The sequence below is a fragment of the Plectrocnemia conspersa genome, unplaced genomic scaffold, assembly GCF_051122295.1.
Source record: "Plectrocnemia conspersa isolate PC_06_02 unplaced genomic scaffold, ASM5112229v1 ptg000014l, whole genome shotgun sequence".
Classification (NCBI taxonomy): Eukaryota; Metazoa; Arthropoda; class Insecta; order Trichoptera; family Polycentropodidae; genus Plectrocnemia; species Plectrocnemia conspersa.
Window position 1 is genome coordinate 362,194 of NW_028277178.1, and position 13,465 is coordinate 375,658.

General features: G+C 31.0%; 1 protein-coding gene across 3 annotated transcripts in view; it reads right to left on the bottom strand.

The window, feature by feature from the left end:
- LOC148225899 (uncharacterized) overlaps positions 1-13,465 on the bottom strand; it is a 41,729-nt gene that overhangs the window by 24,506 nt on the left and 3,758 nt on the right. The window lies entirely within an intron of this gene.

The following is a 13,465-nucleotide window of genomic DNA, read 5'->3' on the forward strand; positions in this document are numbered from 1 at the left end:
GTAGAATGAGTTAATTCTTACTCGTGCGGAAATACGTGAAGAAATAAATAAATAAAATTTGGGAACCTTTAAAACGTTGTTTTAGCTTTAAATGGGCTATTTAAATGCTTTTTTTACATTCGTGTAAATTAAGTATGTTACAGCTATTTTTATATTTTGTTAACGTATAGATGCCACACTACTTATTATTATCATAAAACTTTGGAATGGGATCATATATAATTGTAAAATTTAACAAAAGTACTTTACGAACAAACCCTCGAACTATATCGTCAAATTAAAGCACCCAAGAGACGTAAACAATAATAAAATCATAAAAAATAATTACTGTTACTATATAAATGTCCGTATTGACAGGGTTAAAAAATGTATTGTGTTCGTAGAAACGCATGTTGAAAAAATATGTTTTGAAAATAAAATTCGATTTTATTGATCATTTGGATGCATACAATGGTACCGTTTGTTGAGATTCGTCCGAGTCATTAGTTTTTGCGTATATTAAAAGACGCAGTAACAAAAGGGCGCAGACAAAAAAGCGCAGACATAAGAGCGCGGACAAGGGCGCAGCAACAAAAGGGCGCAGCAACAAAATATTTTATTTACGAAAGCTAAAACTTGATTTAATTAAAAAAAATCTTTTTATTTACACATTTTGAAACTTGAATAATGAGAATTTACATATTAAAGTAAATACAGCCTTGGCCATAATAATGATGCACCCCTTAAAGTGGTGTGTAGCTTTTTACAAGTGCATAGTCTGACCAAAATATTTTAGCTAATAGTTTTAACAGTAATTCTAAGAACTATAGAAAAGAACTAGTCCTCTTTAATTGCACACTTGAATTTAAAAAAAATATGTTATGTTCAGTTGCGTGATTTCGGCCTTTATTTGTCGTTATGGTTTAAAACGATTCAACGAATGTGGTTCATACAAATCAAAGCCAAAAGAAAACAAAAAACAACCCGTGGTTTTTTATATATAAATAAAACTCGAAGGTTAGAGTGGGTCTTAAAACGCCGAGGTTGGACATCTAAAGATTGTGCGGAAGTCATTTGGTCCGATGACTCCAACTTTAATAATTCTAATTTTAAAATAAAATTGGTTATTATAAAAAAATATCAAAAACTTAATTTATGCATTTTAAAAAAAAATAATCATGCTCTGTTAACATTTTTTTAAAGTTTTTGCGACACCTGGTATAGTACACGTGCGTTGAAGAGTCGAAAAATAATACCAAACTGATTGCGTAGTACCCAAAGTTAAATATAATGGCGGAAGCGTTATGGTCTGGGGTTGAATGACAGCAGCAGGGGTAGAAAACCTGTAAACTTGCGAGAGTAGTATGGATAGTGACATTTATATTTCAATGTTGGAATCCACTTTAATGGATTCCTACTAAAAATATTTTCAAGCACCTACCATCCAATTCCAGTAAGAAAACGCTCCATGCCATACTTCAAACCAACCAAAAACCAACACAATTGCAAACCCAAAATTAAGCTGCAAGAAAAATAGCAGATGCAATGAAGAAAATTGTCTCAGTCCACCCGCAACTCATAAATTGATAGTATGCCAAAATGAGTTGCAGCTGTAATTATAGCTAAGTATGGGACTACTAAATATTAAATATAAGCTTTAAATACAACAACCATAGTCGGGTTTTTATTTATATTTTCACGATTTTTTAGGATATAACACATTTATTGGGATGCCCCATTATTATGACCATGTTTATATATTGCATAAAATTAAAATGATATAAAAGGAACAGTAAAATTTACAAAAAAATGGTAATTATTTGATCATTATTCCAGTTTTTAATATTTCTTTTTTTATTTTCATGTTTTAATTTTTTTATTTATGCGTTTAGCTGTTTTGTAACACCCATTAATACAGCCTAAATAGACTAAATAAGCAATTTTTCCAGTTGTTTACGCTTCTGTGGGAGAACATATAAAAGGGTTGCCAGTTTCACAGGGATAAAAAAATGTATTTTGCCACTACTCCGCCAATTCTACGACTACATTTTTTAGGAAACTTATATAATACGCGTGTTACATGTATCTTTCAGCAGAATAAAATAATAAAAACGCAATACAATTCCAAAAATCTAGCAATTCAATATTTCAAGCGTACTTATCGAGTTACCCGTTATTATAATTATATCAAGGAGGGTGAGAAGCACTTCACGAATTCATTTTTTAATAATTTTTAAGCACGTTCGTAATTATGTTAGCACTGTTAAAACACGAGAGCGCATCATTAAAATGCGGTCGCAGGGTAAATTCAATTCGTTTTTAATATATTATACGATGTGTTTGTGTATTATGTAGCATATGGATATAAGACAGGGGTCGCTGTCGTTTCGAATCGACTCTGCACCGCAACGAGGGTCCGCGTAGAATACAAAAGGGCAAAAAAATATTTCCATTTTTTCAAAACCGATAGAACAAGTCACTTGACATTTTTTCGCTCCGTGCACAATTTGTATTCATGAAAAAATTTCATTATACTAATATTACCCGTACATGTCCATGCGAGAGGAGAAGAGGTGGAGCATTCTTAGAAGCTCAAGCGAAGATTTCTAACGTAAGTAACGCTAATAATATAAAGTAGCTGGAACGGTAAAAATATCACTGTTTTACATTAAATTTTATTTAATATAGAAATACGTAAAAATCAGTAGTGAAAAGTGAATTTTTAACAGAAGTAATAAAATTTTTAAAAATAATATTGCATTTAAAACCTTTAATGATTTAACAAAATCAACTAGGAATAATTGCGAAGAAATTAAAAAAATATTTTTTTTATGAATTCATCCAACTTTATTTTACTAATCTCACGGATGACACTTAGGATGAGTTATCAAAATCGAGCTATATCGTGCATACATAGTATAAAAAAGCTTAAATGATGAGCTTAATTTAGCTCATAAAAAAATGTTAAAATAAAAAAAATACCGAGCCAGTCAATTATGACATGTTAAGTCTGTGTTTTTTTTTAAAATATTTCAATGTATATTCCACGCATTTTTTAATAAAAAAAATGAAAAAGGTAAAGCGACGCTTCCACAGCCCCATAGTTAATATTCTGCCTCATGTATATAATATTTTAAAGCTGAAAATGTTCATGTTTATCTCTTCGGACTACAATTAACAAAGTCGATATGTCTAATTTTAATGTTACTCGCATGCGAGTAGCTTAATTGGTTTTGTCCCGAGCGATTGATGCAATTAAATTGCTTGCGTCATTCGACACAATTCAAATGAAAATATCTGTCAGCTCAATGCTACACTTTTGCATTTCAATCATCGAAATAATGGGGTTTTAATCCTTCTCCGTCTGCGTGACAAATATAAATGAAAATCGATACAAATTGCATTACGATTTATCGTGGTCAAAACCAGCATTTTAACGTCCATCGATTTTAAATGTAAACTGGGAGGTAAAACCGAACGCTGTTTTACGCGAATTACTTCGTTGCTGTGTAAAAATACTTTATTCGGTCAGTGATTTTCATTTAATTAGTACAGCGTAAAGTAAATAATATATGATGCCAGTGAGTTTGGCTTTAATAAAATAAATATAATTTAACCGCTTCCTAGTTTTTACTAATATAATAAATACACAGTAAGTTGCTGAAATTGTGCTATATAACATAACAAAAATTCGACAATTGCCTACAAAGAATTTGCACATTCTCGAGCACTGAATCATATATCGTTTTTAATATATTTTTTAGAATTTTACGTGTGAATAATGATAATTACATATTAATGTGCAACAAGTGTAAAATTTAATTATATACAATTTGATTGACTTGTAAGATGTCTCTTTAATAATTTATTCATTACTATGCGAATTTATTTTTATTACAATAATTACAATAATTGAACCCGACCATTAGCGTTAGTTATTTAGTTGGCCGTAACACGACTTTTCACTGAAAATGGTAGCTTAAAGTAAAATATCCAAACATTTCGACAAACTGACCTTAGGTTTTTCTAATTATTTTTGCTGATGTTTTTATATTATTATCTATATAAAATATAATCGAAAATAAAGAGCGGAAGGGAATTATATCCAAAGTTTGCCCACCATAAATAATTTTAGTAGAAAGTCACCCGCGGGGCCAAAAACTTTCACCACTCCTGATCTACATATTTTAAATGTCAATAAACATTCTAATGTCACGCCCGGGAATGCCGAATGTTATTTAATATTAATTACTCAATTTACCGTGTATATTACGGGGTTTTTTAGTCGGCAATTTTGGATTAGCGCTATGCGAATTTTCAATTAAAAAGTCTTGATTAATATTTGTTCCCCGCGAAAATTAATCCCTGGAACAAATCCGTAGCGCTTTGATGTAAATCGATCCTAGCGGCGCCGTAACAATTAACGAGCGGCCTATAAACTAAATCCCATCTGGGAGATTTGCACGCAGCAGCCATAGTGCAAGTTTCGAAACGATGGTTTTTCATTAACTTGTATTATACGCCGTAAAGATCTTATGGATAAATAATGGCCGGCTTAATTAGCGCGACCCTCCCGTCGAGCTTAATTATTTCGCCTTGTCTCGCGAGTTACACAAAGTAAAGCTGGCGCTGCGTGACCTTAGATCGAAAATAAAGATTTATATTATGGCATAAAAAAATAACTCTACCGATGGATTGTGATTCGAATGGTTCTGGGCGTTCGACAAAGTTTTGCTTTTAGCGTACCAGTATATGGTTTACGTGTATTTCTTTAAATATACAGCGGACGAGACGCCTCGGGTGGACGCTATATTACGTTTGTTAAGACCAACAGTTAAAAAAATAATGGGATTTTGACAGCTCACTCTTATGAGGTATGAGATAGGCTAAACATCGTGCGGATACCGGACTAAACGTAGCAAAATTTTGTTTTTGCTTCGTCATTTTTATAACGTGTTTTTGTTTAGCTAACAAGGTATGCAATTAAAAAAAATTACATTGCATAGTATTATTAAAGTTATAACTTGTTAGTTCAACTAATAAGTTGGTCGTATGTCATTTGATTTAAAATTCCATACTTAAAATGATATAAAAAATATTTGCATATACATATTTTAGGGGCGGTGATGGTGGCGGGTGGCAATTATACACAGATTGAGCCGCTGCAGTAGTATTTTTATTGAAGATATTAGCTGTTTACATTGTAAAAGGGCGGACGCGAGACGATGATTGCCCGTGTTGAGATATTTGCTACTCAAGTGCCGACCAGTTTTGGCCATAACAAATCTAAATCGGCCCCCATAACATTAATAATATAATATAAACAAATATATCTTATTGTGCGGTACCTATGTTTTGGCAAACGTATTTATAGACTCGTTAAAAAAATGTCTTAGCTTTCCTGGTTATCGTTCTTGTAGACGTAAACAAACGACATTTATTAAACGATATTCATTTACAATTCAAAAGAACTTGCATTTAATTGTGTATTTGAACAAAAGAAAAATTCAATGTTCAAACCTCTGTAAAACAAATGCACTAAAAGGTTGATACTAAATGCAAAATAACGCCGTGCGAAAATATACTTAAACATAAAGTCTGATAAAATCTATTTTAGACAAAAATAAAAAATCGAGTAGTATTGCCCTGAATCTTCAACAACGGTCGAGATAACGAGAGCTGGAAGAGGCGTTAAACATCCTTACTGATTTTAAAATATATTTTAACCATAACAACGCTGTGTTTATTTTACGATGAGATAAACCGAACTCGCAACTAGCAGAGCTACACCGAATCGCCCGAGACGGCCCTTAGAAGCTAAATAAAAACTATATCTTCCACCGTCAAATCTGGTCCAGCTAAAGCAGTCACATAAAGTGTAAAGTGTACTTCGAGCAAAAATTATAAAATATGATATGAATAATAACATGAAAGGCGAATATTTTTTATATTGAATTTTATCAAATATTCGAACTGTTTCCGTTATTTGCACAATTTCGTGTATAAACGTCGTTGTTAAATTTCAATAGATTCACTAAAGGCTTTGTTTTAGATAAAAATAGTCGCACGCATGAAAAGATTTATGGGAGTTTTCGATTAGTTTTTCTCTTATGAAAGTATTTCACCATGATACGAAAAATAAAGTTACGCTGTCGCGTAAAATGATGATGGCCGAATCGTTGCGAGCGATTGTGTGTTGTCAGTGGACTTATTTTAAGTTAGTTAACTGCGTAAGTTTAAATTACCACAAAAGCCGCGTATTAACTATTAAAATAAACTTCACAAAGTACCTTACCAACTTTACCCAGATATCCGTTAATGGTGTCATTTTTTATTCCAGTGTGATGAAAAGCGAACTTGGTTCAGAATAAATTAAAAGGTGCAATTCTATAGCGTAATTCAGTTGAAAAGATCATAAAAAATATTTTCTTACTTTTAGATTTTTTATGGAGAATACAACGGGAAGCTTTTGGTCTACCGAGAAAAATTCTAGACATCCAAGTCACCCTTCTTAGAGCACGAAGATAAAAAGTTGGTTTATAAAAATGCAAATGGTGAAAATACAACATAGTATAATAAATAATAAAATAAACTGTTTTATGATATATTGTATAAACGTATAATATATCATTGTTTATATAGGTTAGCTGAATAGTGGTACACTTTCCTTTGTGAATTAGTTTAAAATAGGGGCTTTGAAAACTAATTTCATTAAACACTATGTGTCTATACCGGTCGTTACCAATGATTAAGATTAAAAGCATAGATTGTAGGGTGATTTTTCAAAAATGGTTAAAAGAAAAAATACACGTTAATTTAGACGCAGATTTTCGATCTTATATTAGCACTCTCCAATCGGCGCTTAGATCCTACAGAATTCCTACCCCTCCCGGCTGATAATTAAATTCGTGGATTTAATTATCGCTACCGTTCGGTCGGGCATAGCTTTACGACTTTGTTAATTTTTAATCATTTTCATTACGCACTCGCTTTATGAATATGCATGAAATGAACTCTCCCTCGACCCCTAAACCCACACGAGGACGTCCAATTTACAGTCGATTCTAGTCGAGACCTTTTCTAGGGCTTTCACTTTACTAACCAAATTGTTCGCTAGCGAAATCTAATAAGGAAATTTCCCGTTTAACGGGATTTCACCAAGACTGCGCTGTTTAATATATAAGATATGCGAAAAAGACCAACGTTGAGCTTTGATAGGAAACCCTTTTATTTTATTCAAGGCACGACGTACGCTCTTTTAGAATGTTATGAATAGCAAAACGAATATTCATACGAGAAATCTAAATGTTTTCATAAACGTGAAGTATGTAATTGAAAGCAGAAGAAATGTTTTATTCGAATGATATTTTTAGAAAAGAATGACAATTAGAGCCGAATTTTTATACCGGTAGAGTGAAAAGGATGAGCTTTCGCGGTTGGGTTGTTTTTAATAATGTCTCTGTGGGAAGAAACAGGTGTCTAATGCGAGTTACAACTGTATATACATACATCAATATATCTCTAGCTTAGCGTTCGAAAACCTTTTTCGTCACTATGTAGCGGTAAACCCAAAATCAGGGCTATATTGAAATTAGATTTTGTTCATTATTTAAAGTAAATATTTTTAACTGACTCGATAACTAATTGTTCTCAATCAATGTATGTGTTTAATTAAAAAAAACGGTAAATGCCGTAATAACTAGGTAAATTTTGTTTTTATTATTTTTACAAATATTATAGAACATTTTTTTTATATAAACTATTTAAAAAAAATATTTTTAAAAGCTGCCGTATTGAATTAACATAGTGGATTATATTGACTAAGAAACTAATAAATTAAACGTTGATTTGATTTAATCTACGGTAGTTATAATGTCTTCAAATATCGCTATATCCCATATAAACGACAAAAATGTTTTTATGTATTACATCAATATTTTTAACAAAAATACGATTTAAAAAAAAAAATTTAAGCCGCCATTTCGAAGCAAGATTATGAAATATAACATAATATATTTTTAGAGCAAATTTCATCTCGATATGATTGAAACTACGGAAGTTATCGTTACCCCAAATTTAGCTATATCCCGCATAATTGATAAAATAATGTGAAAAAAACATTTCTTTAAATTATTTTTATTTACCTTAAATTTATATTTTAAAACGATTTTTACCCTTACAATTTTTCTCTGAGATTATTTTTAAGGAAGAAATGATTTTTTAAATTTTTGATTAGCCTCTATTTTGAAGCAAAATTTATTTTAGAGATACTATTCTAATTGAAATTAAATTTTTTTATATTTTAAGAAGTTAGTGTGCTATTATTGACATTAAAAAAAAGATGTTTCTTAAAAATTTGAAGCAAATATAGTTAACCAAAATATATAAAAATTCGCTAAAATAGCAAAAACCGATTTTTTTGATTTCGGCAATCAAAATGTTGAAATAACAGTAAAACTTTATTTGATGACTTCGGCAATATGAAAGTAAATAAATTTAGGTAAAGTCATTATAAATGAATTTTTATAACACTATTAGTAAATTTTATTTTAATATATATATGTATGTGGCGACGTTTTTCGGAACTAGCCTCATTAAAATAAAAAAGTTTTGGTTCCGCGAAACCCATTGAAATAACACTGAGGGCCTACACCTTCAGGTCAGACACCTAGACCATGCTCTTATCTTGTCGGATCTCTACAGAAGTACAGCAAAGGGCCGCCATCGGGGCTTCGCCCGTAACCGATTAAATGCTTAGATTGAGCAAGTAAGTGTTATAAAAAAATTATAATACTCATGTATTATAATTTATTGAGTATATATATTTATTATATTAATACTTAATCAATCGTTTGTGTAGTAGTTCTTCGTCAGAACACCACTGAAACACCGGTTGTCTTAAACCTCAAATTAAACTTAAATTAAACTTTATTGAAACCAAAGAGAAAAATTAAAGTACTGCTTTGAAGTACCGACTCTAAATATCCTTTTATAATACTGCTTATTCAATTCTGAATTTTCGAGAGAGAGAAAAATCCTTTATCTATTAAAAGCCTTTTCATTAAGTGTAAACGGAATTTTGTACAATATTATGTTTATAGTGTTAAACAGTGGCGTGTGTTATGTTGCAGCTGCGCCTCGGAATTTGTTTAAATTTGAATTAAGTCAGGCGTCGAATTATTTTTGTTAGATAGAGGTATTGATAACGTGACTTTTGTAAGTTTTAAATATTGTATTTTGACACGTTTAAAACATACATGGGAAAACTTAAAAAACACTTTGTAACACGTGTTAGTGCAATATTAAGATACTAGTGACACTGCTGAATAAAATACTAGAAAATAAATATATTAGCTGCTTATGTGAGTAATAAATAAAAAATACATAATGTGTAATATTAAAAATACTACAAAGGAACGTTTGAAAATGGCTTAAAATGCTAAATATGTAATATTTTAATTAATCATTGCCGAATAATAGAATGTTGTTGTCATATTTGTATTAAATTTTAGTATTAATAATCAGTGCTTATACCTGTAGATTGTTAATTTAGACTACTGTACGTTGGTGGAATAAAAACGAACGGAACCCCTGATTATATGGACCCAAATTCCTTGTAGGAAAAGTAGACAGGCAAAATTAAAATTAGCATAAAGTTCAAAGTACAGACTATAATTTACCGACCGTTAGTTAAAACCATATTATATTTTTTTAAACATATTTTATGTTCGTGTATCTGCGATAGCTCAAATTATCAATAACAATTTTTGATTTATTTTCACCTTCTGGCTTCTAAAAATCTTATTTAAAAGTATAAATTTAGAATATGGTGTGATACAGTAGCTTGAAAAGTTTGATAGTACAATAATGAAAATTTATATAGCTTTCGTATCAGTAAATGTGCGTTAATTGAGTGAGGTAAAAAAACCATAAAAATAGAAAACTTTGCTACCTCCACGAGCTCACTCCCGATCGCTGGAGCATGGTCACTCAATTGTGCTTTTGAATCTTACTTTTAATGTCGTTTTTAGATATTTATAATATTTTTTGATAATATACATTTAGAATCAAATCATAATAATAAAAACATAAACTCAAAAAACTGTCGCAAAAATAATATATAGACATATTATAAGAAATAGTGCATCAAAATAATATTATTTTTTTTTATTTAAGACTATTTTCTATCGTCAAGGACTAAAAGCTTACAATACTGCTTCTGGACTTTTTAAGGTGGTAAACAATCAATTTTGTAGCTGAGCAGATTTTTTAAACGGTATACATTAACAGCTTCAAAGCATTTGGAAAAACCAACAGTTGGTTGAAAATAGGCTTAGCATACGTCCCAGTTTCATACCATCAGTCTCGGTTTACAAAATTTCTGAGATGACCTTTTTTTAGCATCCAGAATTACAACCTAGCACATCCCAGCATTTTAAAATGCAAAAATTTACGATATGCCATTTTTTAGATATCCCGTAAGTAAGCCTAGTTAAAACTGAAATCACAATTAGAAGAAAGACAACGTTGGCAATTTAAACAATTTTTAAATTACCGTTGCTCAAACTTTATTAAAAAACCACAAATAGTATGTTTCCGTTGTGAATAATCACATTATCCAGATAACCGAGAACTGAAAGCGTACTTTCACGGAGAAAACAGATACATAAAAAAAATATTTTTTTCTGGTACTTCCTTCGAAAACAAACATATAACTACAAATTCGCTTCCAGCATGGAATAAAAGAGACTTAAGTCAAACTCAAGCTATAGTCATATTGACAAAGAAATCCCTTAGTAGTGCAAGAAAGCAGGAATTATCCATTCTGGATATTAGAGTAGATCCAGCTGTCACCTGAATCCCAAAAAGCCAGATAAAGCAGTAGCTTTCACATCAACCTTCCGGTTCGGTTCAGCTAATTAGCTAAAGAGTTCGACTCGATCATCAAGATGACTTAGAAACTACAAGACAGTACTTCAAGTATATCTTATAAAATAAATTTTAATAAAAACAACTAACATGAATATTGTTTTAATAATTTAATAATAATGAAATCCATAAAAACTGTTTAAATGAATTTTTTGTGATGATAATATTATATCACTAAAATAATCGTTTATAATTTCCGCGTTTAAATGGCTACTTTTTTATAATAAATAGCAGATGAGTATTTGCAACTTAGAAAACAAGTTAATTATTCTCGCGAGTTTTATACAAGCGCACGTGACGATCAAAGATTTGGATGGAGTAAGACCATTTGAAAATGCACCTTTCAAATAGAGCTAAACAAGCGATAGTCGGTGTCTATACTGACAAAAAGGAACCTATATAAGTACTGACAAGTCAGTAGGGTGTGACTATAATATAATTGCCCTGTGCGTTGCCAAATCTCCAGCTTTTAAAAGCAGTTGTTTGGAAAAAATATATTAGATACGTAACAGATAACTGAGTTGTCTGTTTATGCTAACACAATCTAGTTAAAATGTAAGCCGTTGTACTATTGTTTGTTTGATAGTATTATACATACGTGACACCATGCGTTTTTGAAATATGTAGACGCACAAGTACCAGTCTCAATATAATAAAGCAGTACAAATATTCATCAAGATTGAAACACTCGCAAACACTCGTAAACATTTTACGTGCGCTTCGCCTGCGCGCCAGTGGTTCTAAACGTTTTTTAAAATATTTTTATCGTGAAAATATTTTTCATATCCTGGAAATTGAACTAGGAAAATTCAATCTAGATAGGATTACACTTTAAGTAATTGAATAAGACGCTAACCCATCTAATAAAGATGGTTGGAAACTTTGCTAAAAATAAAATATAAAGTATATATAGTATCATGCAGTATGAAGTATTACGTAACCCCTTGGGAGCATAGGTACTTTAGTTGTATTCCGCGAGAGTTGGAAAAAGGAAAAGAGCTTTATCCGCCCAGGAAATCCATTTTATATTTGAAGGGCGTTGTGGCAGACCTGTTGAGTTATATCGCCATACATCTGGCACGCGTACGACTTGAAAAATTAATCACAGCACTCTTTCAAGTATCAGATTAATCCTCGATGTTTCCATTAGGAAAATCATGTTCATTTTATCCAGCGTATTAAAGTAAGTCATATAGCTACCAAAGTTGTGACGGTAGCCAAATCTCTTGCTCTCTCTCTCTCTCTTTGCTGAGTCGAGTCGTGCACTTAATCTGTCGGATGAGACGAGATTTGTGTAAACCGCACAAATTGGTTTCTCTCTCTCTCTCTGCTTTACTTAACAATATGTTGTAATACCCAGGTATGATATCGGATGCACAAAGGAAACATAATTCCAGCAGAGCAAGTCTCTTACGTGTAAAATCGATTGCTGAAAATAAATTTAAAATGACGATGAAGAAAAGTGCTTAGTCGCTTTATACACATTTTTTCCAATCAATCTAATGGTCACTTTAGTTATTCACTAAAATTACGCTTTCCGTTTTAATATATGAATACATAAAAAACATGCTTATTCGTACTATTCTAGCTTAGAACTTGTCAACATTTTAAGAATTTTATGTAGTTTTCTATTTTGATTTAAACTTTTTTTATATTTAAAGCTGAACTGCATTATCATTATTGTTTATATATAAATATATATGATCTATGTTGATTTTTTAACTTCCGGTAAAGAGAAAAAAATCGTATTTATGATGTCAAAAGATATTATATAATACAGTAAAAATTAACATACTTTATAGCTAACACAAAGTGGCGTAGGCAAAAGGAATTCGCTAAAAGTAAACGTCATATTCGACAAGAATGTTTATAAGCAAATGAACTTTAAAAATTGTATTTGAAATACGGGCACAATAATTGAGCCCTAAAAATAATTGCTTTACAACTATTTTTACATATATATGTAAAGAAACATGCCGATGAATGATGTAATTACAAAATATCACAATTTCCAGTTTGTAAAAATACATTCTAATTCGGACTTTGGCAGACACTAGAGATTTAAAACATTGAATTAACAGTCATTGCAGGGTTTTGTCGCAAAAATGATCCACGCAATAAGTAAAACGTCAAACATAGTATTAAATACATCTGTTACGCCAAACCGCTTCTCAGAACTAGATAAAAACCGCCGTTTTTAACCGACAAAATTTTTAGTGAGAAATCCAAATTTAAAAAGTTTAGGTTTCAAGAACTTCCTTCCCTCCGCCAGATAATAGATGACAGATTCTGACTACAGTCGGAAGTAACGTATTTAGATGTCAGAGTTTTATTTTTAAATACAGCTGTTTTTGCCTTGCTACTTTTATTTTTATTTTTTGAACAGCTAAAATTTTAATACAGGGTAGCGAAACAGATTAGCTAAGATACTTAATCAAGTATACCTCAGGCCATTTTAGCTATATTTTTGGTGATTTGATTATAACCAATTTTTAACTAAAATCTGATGTAAAAATTCAATCTAGCCTAATACGCTGTCTGTTTTTAAAAAATACAA